Source organism: Episyrphus balteatus, chromosome 1 (genome assembly GCF_945859705.1).
Source record: "Episyrphus balteatus chromosome 1, idEpiBalt1.1, whole genome shotgun sequence".
Classification (NCBI taxonomy): Eukaryota; Metazoa; Arthropoda; class Insecta; order Diptera; family Syrphidae; genus Episyrphus; species Episyrphus balteatus.
In genome coordinates, this window is record NC_079134.1 from 128,350,175 (window position 1) to 128,365,048 (window position 14,874).

Sequence of the window (14,874 nt, forward strand, 5' to 3'; positions counted from 1 at the left end):
TCATGTATTAGATTAAGTCGACAAAAATATGTATTTATATTTTATAAAACCATCCTTTTAGCCAGTAGAAATAAGTTAGGCCCCTTCTGAGCCAACAATCTAGTAATAGTTAATTATAAGCCTAGTTTTAAGTCAATTGTATATATAAAACTTACGCAAAATAAAAACAAACCTTAATCTAAAAATCTGAACTTTTAGGTTCATGCAATGACCAATGAGTTAACGAGTAATTGTTTATTTCAAGTCGATAGCTTCATTAGTTTTTGAGTCACGTTGAACGGCGCGGAAAAAAACGTGTTTCGAGGAAAATTCGTTTAAAGTTTTCATTTTTGTACTGTGGTAGGCTCCGAACGCATGGGTTTCAGGACTATCTGGGGACTTTTGGGGCTTCATTTAAGGCTAAGATCATTTAAATAGTTTCTTCGGTTGATAAATGATTTTTTTAGGCAAACAATTAATAATGCAAAAATAAAAAAATTCCAGAGGGTTTTCCCCCCTTAAATAAATAACACTGAAGACTGAATACAAAAAAGTTAAGGTTATTTTAGCGAGCAATTTGCACGAAAAATCTTGTTTTGAATTTGATTTTGAATTATTTGTGTACATCAATGGGCGAAAATTGTTTGATAAAAAAGTTCTTACATGTTTATAATTTATGTCAATTCTCACATAAAAAAGGAACAACATTTTCCATATTTCCATTCAAATGCTTATTAAAATATGACAAAATAGATTTTCGCAGGTGGCCATGGCACAGAGGAATAGGTGGATGACTTCAGAGCGAGGCATCGTGGGTTCGACTCCAACGCACAGTGTGACAATTCGCACATTTAGCGGGATTTAATTAAAAAAGCAACATACATGAATGTAAACAAAAATCAGTTTCTCTTAAAGCCTAAACCTCCCCCTCAATGAATATTCACATTTTTATGCGTTAGAACTAAGCACAACAACAAAAAATTACTTTAGAAATTAACTTTTGTATTATTTTTTAGAGAATGGTCTGATTTAGTGCCAAGTGGATTTTGCTTCTGTTGCAAGTGGTTCGTGAGGTTTAAGGGAAAAGTTTATTTTTTTTATATTTAATATAATATTTGTGATTATAAACTTAAGTTTTTTTTTTATAAATTGTTGTCATAAAAATGGGGGTGCTTGGAAGCGAAAAAATAGTGAAAAACTATGTGTTTTATGTGTTCATTAGACAAAAAGTATAGTTTTACAGTGTTTTTCAAGGTTGAGACCCTTTTTGTTTTAAAGCTGTATATATGTGGAACCAAAAAGTGTTTTATCTTTTTGCGCACAGGTGCGACACTCATACAAAATTTTTCGTATTCTTGGATGCCAACCGAAATTAGGAAAAAACAAATTTTTGATATTTGGATTTCCAAAATCAAAATTAAGCGTTTCGATGCTGTGTTTTCCTTCGTTATGGATAATTTTAATAATTTTTCATTTTCTGAAGAGGCAATTAAGTCAATAAAGGCAACCTTCAAAACTTTATGCTTGAGGTTTGACGAAAAAATGGCCAAATGTGGTCGTAATAGAGAACGCTTTGAAAGCAATAATTGTGATTGGTTAAATGAAATCATTAAACTGCCACAAATTGTTTTAAATGAAATTCCCTTATCATCTATAACATCTTCGTCACAAACCTGCTACATTTGCGCAGAAAAACCATCTGAAGTGAACATTCAGCTTATAGACTAGATGTTAAAGTTTGGCAGGTTAGAGATCAAGGGAGTAAAGAAAAGGTCAAAGCAAGAACAAAATGATTCAAGATAGATATAGAGCTGAAACTCAACAGCCCGGCAACACAAATGATAGCAACACGGCCAGAAGATTTTTTAGAGATGAAGAAAAAACTGCTGAAATCACAGGAATCGATATTGAAATCATAAAAAAGTTTCACATTATTTTAGAAGCGCTTGGGTCTGGGTATGTAATTGACGTAGATTCCTTTGAAACATTTGCAAGAGATACGAGGGAGCTATATATCAGAAACTATAGCTGGTTTCATATGCCAGCAAGTATTCATGAAGTTAAATATCAAAGACCATTTTTGATAGTGGCACTGTTAAAGCCAAGGTTATGGAAAATAGCAAAAAAAAAAATCTTATAAGAAAGTAGTTTCCTTATTTTTCAATTTTCTCAAAAACTAGAAGGCATAGGAACATATGGTTTTTAGTGTTTGATAATGAGTGAATTAAAGCAGTTGGATTTATCAATCAATTTTGTACTGATATCCACAGTCTTTAAAAATATAGTCCTCTATGTGTTTCTTAAAACTTTTTTTCCGAAATTTTGACTTTGAAATTGGTTATTTCAAAAACTATTTATTAAAATAACTTGATTTAAAAATAGGAATTTAGTATAAAATGTTGGCTTTTGAAAAAGGTATCATTCATAACTGTAAGTGTTGCCATCGTTTTTAAATAATTTTTTCTTAATTTTAAGTAATTTTTTAGAAAATTGCCCCTCCCTCTTAAACGGGGAGGAATTGACCCCCTCTCCTGAAGTAAAAAATGCTTGTATTTACCTCCTCTACATGAATTCGTTACAATTCTTCACCTTGTGAGTTATCGTACTTGCCCAAAAATGACCCCCATTAAACCTCTTTTGTTTAAAAATATGAAAGAATATTAACAAAATTGTTGTTTCATTTCATTTTGTATATATTTGTTATAAATTCTATAAAAAAATCCACGAAAAGTTATAATCTGTGAGCGTTATTAATTAAATCCCGCTAAATGTGCGAATTGTCACACTGTGCAACGGTCGGCTCAGAAGTTTTTTCTAAATCGCAAGCTTAACTGAAGCCACCTGTGCGATAATATGAGACAATTTTAAACTATGTCTCCTTCTCTGTGCCACGTAGTTCTATGTTATATGTTCTTTCTTTGTGTCTATCTGTCTCTATCTTGTGTCATTGTCTTGTGTTGTCTCAGCCAAATGAACTCAGTTGCCCGTGCTGTTAAGTGTCTGTACTTCGTTCATTTATGTGCGTTGTACAGTGCATAAGGTAGTAATAGTAATATAGTAATAGATTTTGTCATATACTTTTATTATTATTAGCAAACAAAGTGAAAATTATATACCTTCAATTTTTTTTTTCTGGTCACTCGGGCGTATGCGTAATTTTTTTAAATGTAATTTCTCTTAATATATTATGACTGAATTATAGGTATTATCAGCGCAGAGGACGTAAATTATGTACTATAAAATAGCTCCAAAAGACATAACACAATAACGGACTTATTTGTTATGAACTCATGTATAACATTTTACTATTATAAAATCACAGAAAATGCTGGAATTGGTTTTTCGTTGTTGTTTTTATAGTTCAAACTGAAATTGGAAAATCTCTGGAAAATAAAACCAATATCAATTCTTTGTGAAACCATCTCCCTTCGTCCCACAATATTAACTTAAAGTATAACATTTTGAATGTAAGCGGGTGAAACGCTTAAAGTGTACTTCATCATATTCAATTCACTTATTGCATAAACTTAAGGTTTTTTGTTCAGTAAATAAATTATAGCACGAAAATATGCAACAATTTAGTTTGTAGTATATTAACCTACCTTTCTCAACGAGTTATATGTATATACATAAGATATATACATATAACATGACACATTGAAAGTAACAACGATACCTAAGTAAATTGTGGTAAATACTTCTTATAGGGTAAGAGAAAAACGAGTAGTACATAATATGAGATATTTATTAATCACTAGGTTAGGTAGTTACCTTTGTCGGTAAATAATAATTTTGTTATCTTATAATAGCTCATAAATTGTTTTAAGAGCAGTGAACTTTAGATCAGAACCTATAGGTACTAATAAAATAATAAATTTATTAAAAAGGACTACTTAGAACAAGCGCCCGACCCCGACTCAAGTAAAATTTATAAAATTTTTCTAAGAAGTCTTAGCATCACTAGATTACTTTTTCAAGGACTTTAAGAGAACACAAATATATTTCTATAGGCAATCCAAAATCATGCCTAGACACAAAATATTAATCTGCTCTTCTCATTGCCAATTCTGGTTTTGACTATCTTATTTCCCTTATTAGTTTTCGAATTGTAAAAAAGTGTAGGTGTCAATTTCACTAACTGAATTCCGACATTAAGAAATTTTGAACAAATCTAGTTTTTTTCTGTATTTTTTGCGCCCGCTTTATATTTGCGCCTTTCGGAACATACCTTGATGTTTCTGATTTCATTTGACCCTGCTTACATTTTTTCATTAGATTACAATAACATTGACAGAAAGATTAATTTTATTTTTAATAAATTAAGTGTTTTTAACGTTACTGTTGTCAAACGCGCCCATTTATCTTTATTTCTAATTAATAAGTCAATTCGCGTATTCGGAAATAGTTTTTATAGAAACAAAACGTTACGACAGTTAGATGATGCTAGTTGTTGAGAGTGAGATGTGATTTTATAGATTCCAGATGCGTAATGATGAATGGGTGGAATTGTTGTTGCTATAGTATCTACTCTCCTAATTATATTATTAGCTGTTGTAAACAAATTTTTTTTTAAATAGTTATGAGTTTGATTGTTTAACTTTTACAATAGAGTTGCGCAGTGATGCGTTTTATCAATATCAAATATTTATCATTACATTAAGTGGTGTAACACCAAAATTCAGTTTTAAACTTTGAAAGAAAAAAAGATATGAAATATTACCTTGACCAAGCAGAATCTTATGTCCATTTAATCTATTGCACTTATTTACAGAATAGTTAATTATTTTTTATGCAGTAGCTTTGATTTGACTCTAACTTATTTAGACTAGTATGTCTTTATTTTTATATTATTGGGCAACGAAATAAAAAAGACCACCTAAAATCACGCGGATTTCTGCATGTTTTTTTTTGCCAAAATGAATTCTGTTTTAAATTAAGCAAAAAATGCACTAAATTTAATATGAAAACAATGCACATAGTTTTAAGTGGTCTTTTTCTCTGTGCATGTATGTACATATCTTTATTTCTTGTAAATCACTCAACTCATTTTAACGAAATTTTTTTTTACAAGGAAAGCTAGTGCTGAAATGCTTCGACCTTATTGACAGACCTAGATATAAAATGCTTAAAATCCTTAAGTTGAATTTATTGATCCGTATTCATTTAAAAAATAGTCAAAAGTAAAATAAAATGCACGACTGGGGTCGCACGTACTTGCTCTTGTAGTTCAAAGTATGGTTATCTTAAATAACTATTGGAAATTTAAGATTTTGTTAAGTGTCGAGAAAAAAAAAAATCAAAAAAAATTAAAATTCAAATTTTTTTTTCAAAAACTTAAAAAAAATTTTTTTTCAAAACCTTATTTAATTTTTTTTTTTTATTTTTGACACTTCAAAATTATGTCTGTAAATTTTGAATAAAATTAACTCATGTTTTGATGAAATATATGAACTTAAAAAATATGTTAATTTTTGAAAAACGGCAACTTCATATTTCCGTTCTCCGCATTTTTTGAGAAAAACTAAAAACGCAGTTTTGTAAGAATCAATGGGAGTATTACCTACACCAAATTTAATCAAAATCGTTAGAGAAATTTGCAATACCTCGAAAACTTTATATGGGAGATATGCGTTTAAAAGGAGATATTAGAAAAATAAAAGAAACGGGTCTAGGAAATTACGTAAAAATCGTGTGTACCAAGTTTCAAGCAAATCCGTGTATCCGTTTAGGCCCTAGCTCGATGTACAGATGGACGCACAGACGCACATACGCACAGACGCACAGACCGACACGGACGGTATGACGAAAACCACTTTTTTGATCTTCTCCATCATTGTAATGTCGGTATTGATTAAAACCTCGAATTTTTTTTTCTACACGAAACCAATACTTGCCCTATAGAGCAAGTAAAAATGGGAAAAGGGGTTGCCAAATTATTAATCATTTTAATCTTTACTACATTACATTTTGAGATTAATGCCCTAATAACTTCATTGATGAAGTAAAAAATAACGATTTCCAAACTTTGCCGCCCTCTATCCTCTTAGGCAGAAACAAAAGCGCGTCAAGCATGTGACATAAAAAATGTTCAAATTCTTTTCCTAAATCAGATTAATCGATTTGAAATAAAATGAATGCTTTTTATTGAACAATAGTAGGGAAAACTTGATGTTTTTGAGGAATGGAAAAAAAATTAAATCTGTTGTTATAATTGACTAAAAACGTTTTAAATGATCTTTAACACAAACCAAGTACCTATGCCATTTGATTTCTTGTACAAAAAAGAATTTTTAGTAAAAAAAATCGAAACCCTTTAGAGCCGTTTTTTAAAGACATATTTTTTTTTTATATACAAAATTTTTGTATCATTTTTCATTTGAATAAATATTTAATTTACACAGAAATACGAAATTTCAAAATTTTTTACCAACCTGTGTTCAAAAACTTCATTTTTCAAAAAAAAAAAAATTGAAATACATATTTTTTAAAAATCCAAAAATGTGTTATTTGAAAATTTTCTAAATACGGTTTTACCTATATGAAAATTTTCGTTGAAATCGGGTTAATCTTGTACGAGTTATTCAGAAACCAAAAAAAACAACCTTCTATGGCAGGTACCTACCGTTAATAAAGGTACAAAAAATATTTTTTCTAATTCAAAAATTGGCTCTTATGCGTATTACTACACACTTTTCTATTTCCGTTATATGGCAGTTACCTTTAGTTTTGGTCATACAAAAATTTCAATTTCCCCTCTAGGGAATCACCCAAAACTTCTAACAACCAAGTTTGAAGAAAATAACTTCACTCATTTAGGCTGTAGCTTGAGGTATAAATATTATTGCGGTAACCATATTTCTAGGAGCGAAACCCGGGACAAATACAAAATTCATTGGATCGTTTTTAAAATATTGGTTTTTCAAAAAAAAAAAATTAAATAAAATAAAATGAGTTTTCATATTTATTTCCTAGTTTTGAACATTTTTGTTGAAATCATTTAAGTCGTTTACAAGGAAGTCAGAAATCAAGAAAACGGTTTTATAATAGGTACCTACTGTTCATAACTTATAAAAAAAATAATTTTCTAATCAAAATTGTGAGAATTTTTTAACATTTTAATTTTATTTTAAATGATATTGAAATTTTGTATAATATTTAATTCAACTTTTAATGTCTTTAAAAGATTTGAAATTTAGCTGGATTCTTTCCTCTTTCATATGTTGTTAATTATTCGAAAAAAAAACTTTTTTTGGTGTTACATTTCAACCTGACAAACACAAGCTGGAACTAAATAATTGACGAAATTTTTCTTCGGGTTTCTTAAATAAAAACCCGGGACAAGCTATAGAAATACGGGACAGTCCCGGGTAAACCGGAACGGATGGTCACGTAGATATCGTGGGCACAACGCCAAAACCACGAATCTGCAAATTTGTAGTTTCGAGAAAAACGGCTTTAAAGTTTTTGAAACTCATGCAATCTTATGGAAACTCGTGCAACGTTAATTGATATTTTAGGCTTCTAAACAACAGATGGAGGATTGGGGTCGATGCAGTGGTACCGATAACAAGTTAAATGACGCATTAAAGTGAAAATGGCCAAAAATGCAGATTCGCGGTTTTGGCTTTGTGCCGACGATATTATATACAGACAGACCGAATTGCCGGACCCACTTTTTGGCATGTAAAATTGTTATCTCGTAATTTGCTCCATTTCCAAAACAATAATAACTAAAAACCAAAAAGAGGAACCTTCACCCCTCTCCTGTCTAAAACTCACGGAGAGGTTTTAGGGACTTTGGGTATGTTATGGAGGTTACCACTTTAATTACAGTACTGGGAATGGCTCATCAATTCAATTGCTTCTGTAAAAAAACCGTTTATTTCGATTTCCGATTTACTGTTATATTGTAAATTGTACCTATACAAATGTCATAATATAAATTGTTGCCTACAAAATTTGCAAATTTTTAACTATCGACGAACAATAAATTAGCTACTAACGATGAAATCCACGAAAATTTACATAATGGCAATCTGCAAAAAAAATATTGGCCCAATAAATCTATTATATATATTAAAGTTTGGTTTTGTGTACGTTCGCTAACCGGCCACACCGACTGACTTATTTTCTTAATTTTTTTTTTTAAATCAAAGAGGCATAAGAGGAGAAGGTTTAAGGCAAAAAAAAATTTAAGATTTTATAGGGTAAATAGGGGTAACAAGACATTGAAAAAAGAGGCTATTTTCTAAACGGTTGTTGACTTTTTTTTTAAATGATAGACAAATTTATTCAATAGTTAAAAAAGGTATTGAAAAAATTCAAAAAAATTTCAAAACCAAGTTGTGAAGGTTTTTTTGCAGTCATAGACCTTCGACAAAAGACTAATTACAGGTACGCAAAATTTTGCACAGAAATTTGAGTTACACCATGAGAAAGATATTTTAAAAAAAAGTTAGGGGTTTAAAACGGATTTTTTTCATAGGCCCTGTATTTTGAAATAAAAATTTTTGAAAAACAACCTAATTTTTAGATACATTTTTGAGTAGTCTTTTATTTTTTTGGAATTTTTAAAAGTCTGCAAAAAATCTCAAATTTATATGTAGGAAATATAGGCTTTAGTCATGAGCATGCATGTACAAACAATTGAATTTTTAAAATTATTTTTGACCGAATAACTTGAAAAACAAGTTTTTTTTTACCAAAGTTTTTTGCCGTTTTTAACATAGGCCATATTTAACATAGGCCACTTTTGCTAGAAGATTAAAAGTGAATATTTTAAAAGTCATTTTACGAACTTTTCAAGTTTTGATTCCTTTTTTTTATTGGAAATTATGACTCATTACAGAGTCGAAAGTTAGAAATAAACACAAGAAATGGTGGAACGAAGTCCGCCGGGTCAGCTAGTACCTACATATATAAATTTAAAGGCGGGGTTTGCCATTTATCCCAAATTATTATTTTCATAATATTAAGTTGCCATAACTAGGTGGTATTCTTTTTGCAGCTCATTCATATCTTCACTTGGCAACTCTTAGATATTCATCTAAATAAACAAAAAAAACATAAAACATCTTCATTTGATTTAACAAAAATGTTTTTTTTTTCGTCTTATAAAATTAAGAATTTATTAATAATTTTTTTTTTGGTTTTGTTTTGAGTACCTACATATGTATATTAGACTGGGCCAAAAAAAAAAAAATATTTTTTTTTTGAAAGTTACTTCGAAAATCTTGTTCAGGATGATGAAAAAAAAATTTGGTGAAAATTTGAGCCGTTAAAAAAAATTTTAAGAGGTCTATCATCGGTGTTTTTTATTTTTATACATGATATGATGTTTTACAACAGAACTGCTAGACGATCAAAGTAAAAAAAATTTCTGTTCATTTTTTCTTATATAAAATTAAATTTCCTACAAAAAAGATCTAATTGAAAATTTTCGTCAGACGAGCCGTATTCGAGTAATTAAGCTTTTTAAATCGAAGTGTTTTTTCAATTTGACTGTTTCACTTTGGAATTTTGTGATGAGCAAATAAGTGAATAGAAAAATAAAACCACGACAGATTCTTATAGGAAATTAAATTCTCTACAAAAAAGGTCTTGTAGTAATTTTCCCTAAATTGAGTTCTAAAGAAGTTATTCACGATTTAAATCGAGAAAAAATTAAAAAATCAATTTTCAATTTCAAAATTTTCTAATTCACTGAAAATTCAATATTTTCAAATTAGCAAGATGTTTTCTTGTAGGGACTTAAACGTTCTATAAAAAGTTCCTTGGCAGCAAATTAATTGCTTTAACCGTTTAGAAGATAATCGTATTTAAATCGCAATGCACACTTGTCATAAGAAAACTATTGAAATCAGTGGGCATTGGTTTTGATACGAATATCTTCTTAACGGTTAAAGCAATTAATTTGCTGCCAGGGAACTTTTTATAGAACGTTTAAGTACCTACGAGAAAACATCTTGCTAATTTGAAAATATTGAATTTTCAGTGAATTAGAAAATTTTGAAATTGAAAATTGATTTTTTAATTTTTTCTCGATTTAAATCGTGAATAACTTCTTTAGAACTCAATTTAGGGAAAATTACTACAAGACCTTTTTTGTAGAGAATTAAATTTCCTATAAAAATCTATCGTGGTTTTATTTTTCTATTCAGTTATTTGCTCATCACAAAATTCCAAAGTGAAACAGTCAAATTGAAAAAAAAGCTTAATTAATCGAATACGGCTCGTCTGACGAAAATTTTCAATAGATCTTTTTTGTAGGAAATTTAATTTTATATAAGAAAAAATGAACAACAATTTTTTTTACTTTGATCGTCTAGCAGTTCTGTTGTAAAACATCATATTATGTATAAAAATAAAAAACACCGATGATAGACTTCTTAAAATTTTTTTTAACGGCTCAAATTTTCACCAAATTTTTTTTTCATCATCCTGAACAAGATTTTCGAAGTAACTTTCAAAAAAAAATATTTTTTTTTTTTGGCCCAGTCTAATGTATATACCGATGTGTATGTAAAAATTTTCACGATCAATGCCAAAATGATTAAACGATTTCACCAAAAATCCCACAATTACACATAAGTAGTTCTGGAGAACAACTCTGTTTATATACATTTCTACAAATCGATTCTAAGATCATAGATTGTTTTATTATGTAAACAAATGAATGAATAATATACTTTTCATTTGTTTATTTATGTATAATACACAAATAAAAGAATACAAGAAAAGAAAAGTAAACGAATAAAGAAAAGACTTAAGTTGAACTTATTTTGACCTTCATATGGAATATCTCATATTATTTTATCATACATTTTTGTTTCTCTATTTGAATATTTGAAACTTTTTTTTTCATATCGTGCAAAAGTATTTTTTTAAAGGCAATTTAAATTTCGCACTAAAAAATAGTTAGACATTCAAACATCACGTTTGAAAGCTCAAAGTCCAATTCAATTCACTTTTTGTCTGGATTAGTATAGCGTAAATAGTTTTATAATTGTAATTACAACAAAGGTCATTGTTTAAACGTAAAACTTTGTTCGATGATAAAGAAACTTCTTATCGTACATGCTTATATCATTTTTTTTTTCTATAGAAAGAGTAAAGTTTCCATATTGAAAACTTTGATTAGCTTATATTTATGATGGATATGTTTATAGCCCCATACGTTGTGTTGTAAATATATTATTTCTGAGTGCAATTCCAAAATCTTGAAAAGATTGAAGAATTTTGTTAGTTTTGGTTAAAAATGTAGTTTAATTTTTAACTGATAAGATATTTAAGGTATTGTACCGAAACTTTGTATCAAATCATAAATGATTAACCGTTTTACAAAGGGTGTCGAAATAAAGTTTCTGTAATACTCAAATAAATAGGTCTAATTAAAATAAAAACTGCCTTTCAGACTATAGCTTTAAATAATATAAACCTCTTAATTAGTGGAGTAACTAAAGCTCAAAAATTGGCAACATTAGGGAACCCGGCCGAACAGATTAGATTTTGATAATCTTTTTTTTCAAACGTCAGTAATTAAAAATACTTTAAAGTCTATAGATTAAAAATTGCCGGTGTTGCCGTTTTGATTTTTTAAATTTAATTGAAGATTTTTGTGAACAAAAACAAATTTTTTTCAAAAATTTTTCTTAAATTTCATAAATTAATTGATGCCAAAAGATTGTCTAGGAAATTCAAGGAAAAAAAATATATGGGAGTGAGGGACAATCTTCCTTAGTTCAAGCGATAGATGCAATTTTCTTATTAATTGACTTCAAACACAAAAAAAAAATATTTGAACACAACGGCAACACCTACAATATTCAAATATACATTTTTTAAAAGCTAGAAGCTTAGTCATATATGTAAAATTAAAATTAAGATAATTGAATGAACGGCTTTTGAAAGAATGGCAATTGAACTCAGATTTTTGAAAAAAAAAATTATTGAAAAAATTTTAACATGGCGTTTTTTAAACTTGGTCGTAATATAAAATGCATTTATTTTCAAATTTTTTTGGCCGCATTTATTATGATTTCAAATTATAAAAAGAAATGTCAATATGTATTACGATTTATGAAAAAAAATTAAAAAGTATTTCATTTTCGAAGAACTTTTTTTAATAAAAGTTTTGAAAAAAAAATGTAACTTATTTTTTTTTAAAGTTCCACATCTAAACATAAAATTATTTTTTATTCATTTAATAAGCCTTACTGTTGAAAGTTAAATAGCAAAAATTTAAAGTTCCTATTTGCCACAGTCTTTGAGAAAATTAATTATTTCAATGCAAAAATTCAGTTTTAATAAAAAAAAAACCATTGAAATTGAATTAATTTTTCATTTTTTTTTTTCAAAAGTGTGATATTTTTTACCTTTTTTGCTTCGAAATTCAACTGATAATATTTATGGCCAAAAATTTTTTTTAAATAAATTCATATTTTATTAGAAAAAGTTTGGAAAAAAGTCATTTTACATTTTTCTAATAACATTTTTTTTTTAATTCTGAGTTTGAGGACCATTTTTTCAAAAAGTCTTGATTAAATTTAGTGGATTTAAATTTAAGAGATAAGAATGAGCTTCTGGCTTTTTAAAAATGTATTTTAAAATATTGTAGGTGTTGCCGTTGTTTTCAAAATATTTTTTTTGTGTTTGAGGTCAGAATGTTAGGAAATTGCATTTATCGCTTAAACGATGGAAGATTGTCCCTTACTGCCTTTTATATATTTTCCTTAAATTACCTAGAGAATCTTTTGCTATCATTTGTTTTATGAAATTTAAGCAAAAAAAATGGTTTTGTTAAAAAAAAAATTAATTTTAATTTTAAATAACAATACGGCAACACCGGCAATTTTTAATCTATAGACTTTAAAGTATTTTCAATTACCTACGTTTGAAAAAAAAAATCGTCAAAATCAGAGCTGTTCGGCCGGGTTCCCTAACAATTTGCTTGAGTTACTCTACTAAATATATTGATTTATAATAAATTTATTTGATAAAGGGATAAAGGATAAATGCGGTTTTTCCACAGGGGTAAAAGCTAAGTGACAATTTAACGTTAACTTAATATTTGAGTACCACTTTAAAAGTAGGTAGGCACATTCTTCATGGAAATACTTGATAATTTCATCAAAGATTCAAGCATTGTTTATTATTGTTAATGATGATATTATTGCTATAAGATCAATTTTCTATTTGAATAAAGTTTTTTTTGAAGTTTGTTTTAATTTTAAAATTTTTTTTATTTAATTTTTGAAGTTTGTTTTGATTTAATTATAGGTAAATCCCAGAATCGAGTTTATTATGAAAACGGGATAAACATAAAACTGATCACTTCACAGTTTCACGGATTGGGAATTGACCCCTAGGGCAAGGAAAAACAACAATTTTTTCAAAATGTTTTTGTTTTTTTTTTTCTTATAATTTTTAAGTTACAGGATGAACTTTGTAAGAATCTGTATTTTAAAATTCTGTCGAAAATCTTTATAATAAAAACACGGTGTAACACTCCAAATATACGCGGGAGTTATATATTAATTATAATATATTGTTACCAAAGAAAACAGTGTTTGTGGTTCTTCGGGTCGATTGCGACTGCCGAATTAGTTTTATTATTTAAATTATTATCAATCAATCACTTAAAGCTAAGGTCAATGCATCCACTTTCCGTTGGCCTTCGAATATTGCAATGTATCGATTGTCAGCGGAAAGTGGTGTTGAATTACGTTATGGGTTGCGAAGTAACACATATGTTCCGTCATCAAGTTTGCTGACTTGCATCTGTGTAACTCGGGCGGAGACCTATCACGTTTTGTAGAGCTAGTCGCACTGATTACGAAACGGTATTTAAAAAGTCCCTAACACCCCAAAAATCTGGAGTTAGGGGCAAAAAACGGTTTTTTTTTACCTTCACCCATTGAAAAAAATCTAGCTTCGTCAAACTACCCATTTTCGATTTTCTTACAGTTTCTGATAGGAGATAAATATACCTTTTCAACAAGGTATAAAACATGTAAGTCGGTTAAACCACCTAGAGTTCATATGCTGTCAAAGTTCAAAAATTCCATTTTTTTCGTCATTTACCCAACTAGTATCGATCTATTTTTGTATGTAAAAAGTTCGTTTCTAAAACAAAACTTGTCAATTTTTAAAGTTAAGAAATGATCCAGTAAGAATAGACGAAAAAATGTCAAAGAAAGGAAAAATTTGTAAACGGTGCGTGATACAAGAAAACTTTGTATGACAATTTTTTGTAAAATAACCTCAGCTACAATTTTATTTAAATTTTTATCTAAAACCTACCGTTTTTAAGATAAAAAATGTTGTGACTTTTGAGACCTTATAATGGGACTAGCGGACCGAGGAAACTTCAGGACTTTTCACAGATTGTAAACCACGTTAACACCAAGCTGTATACCAAAAATCAGCCTGTTAAAAATTTTTAGGATTAAAGATTACATTATTCCAATTACTTATTAACTCAAAACTCGTGATTTTTGAGTTATGACAGTATATTCAAGTAAATAAGGGATATGCTTTTAAGATACCTACATAATATGAATTGAATCTAAAGTCAATAGTTTGAAACTAAGGTAAATTCCTTAATTTATTGTTTATTTGACCTAAAGGTTTTAATTTATATTTTTAACATTGCTCTTAAGCTGTTGCCCATTATGATGGCTTTATAAAAAAAATTTTAAAAAATAAGATAAGAACCCTGAAAAATAAAGTTTCCAGTTATAATTCATAACGATAGCAACATCACGCGATCAATTAAATATTAAGACTGTTTTATTTAATACTAAATTGCTTATTGCACTTCAATTATTCCATTACTTTTTTGTGTATTAGGTAATATTTAATAGGGTATTTAGTTTACCTATAGAAAGTTTGTAA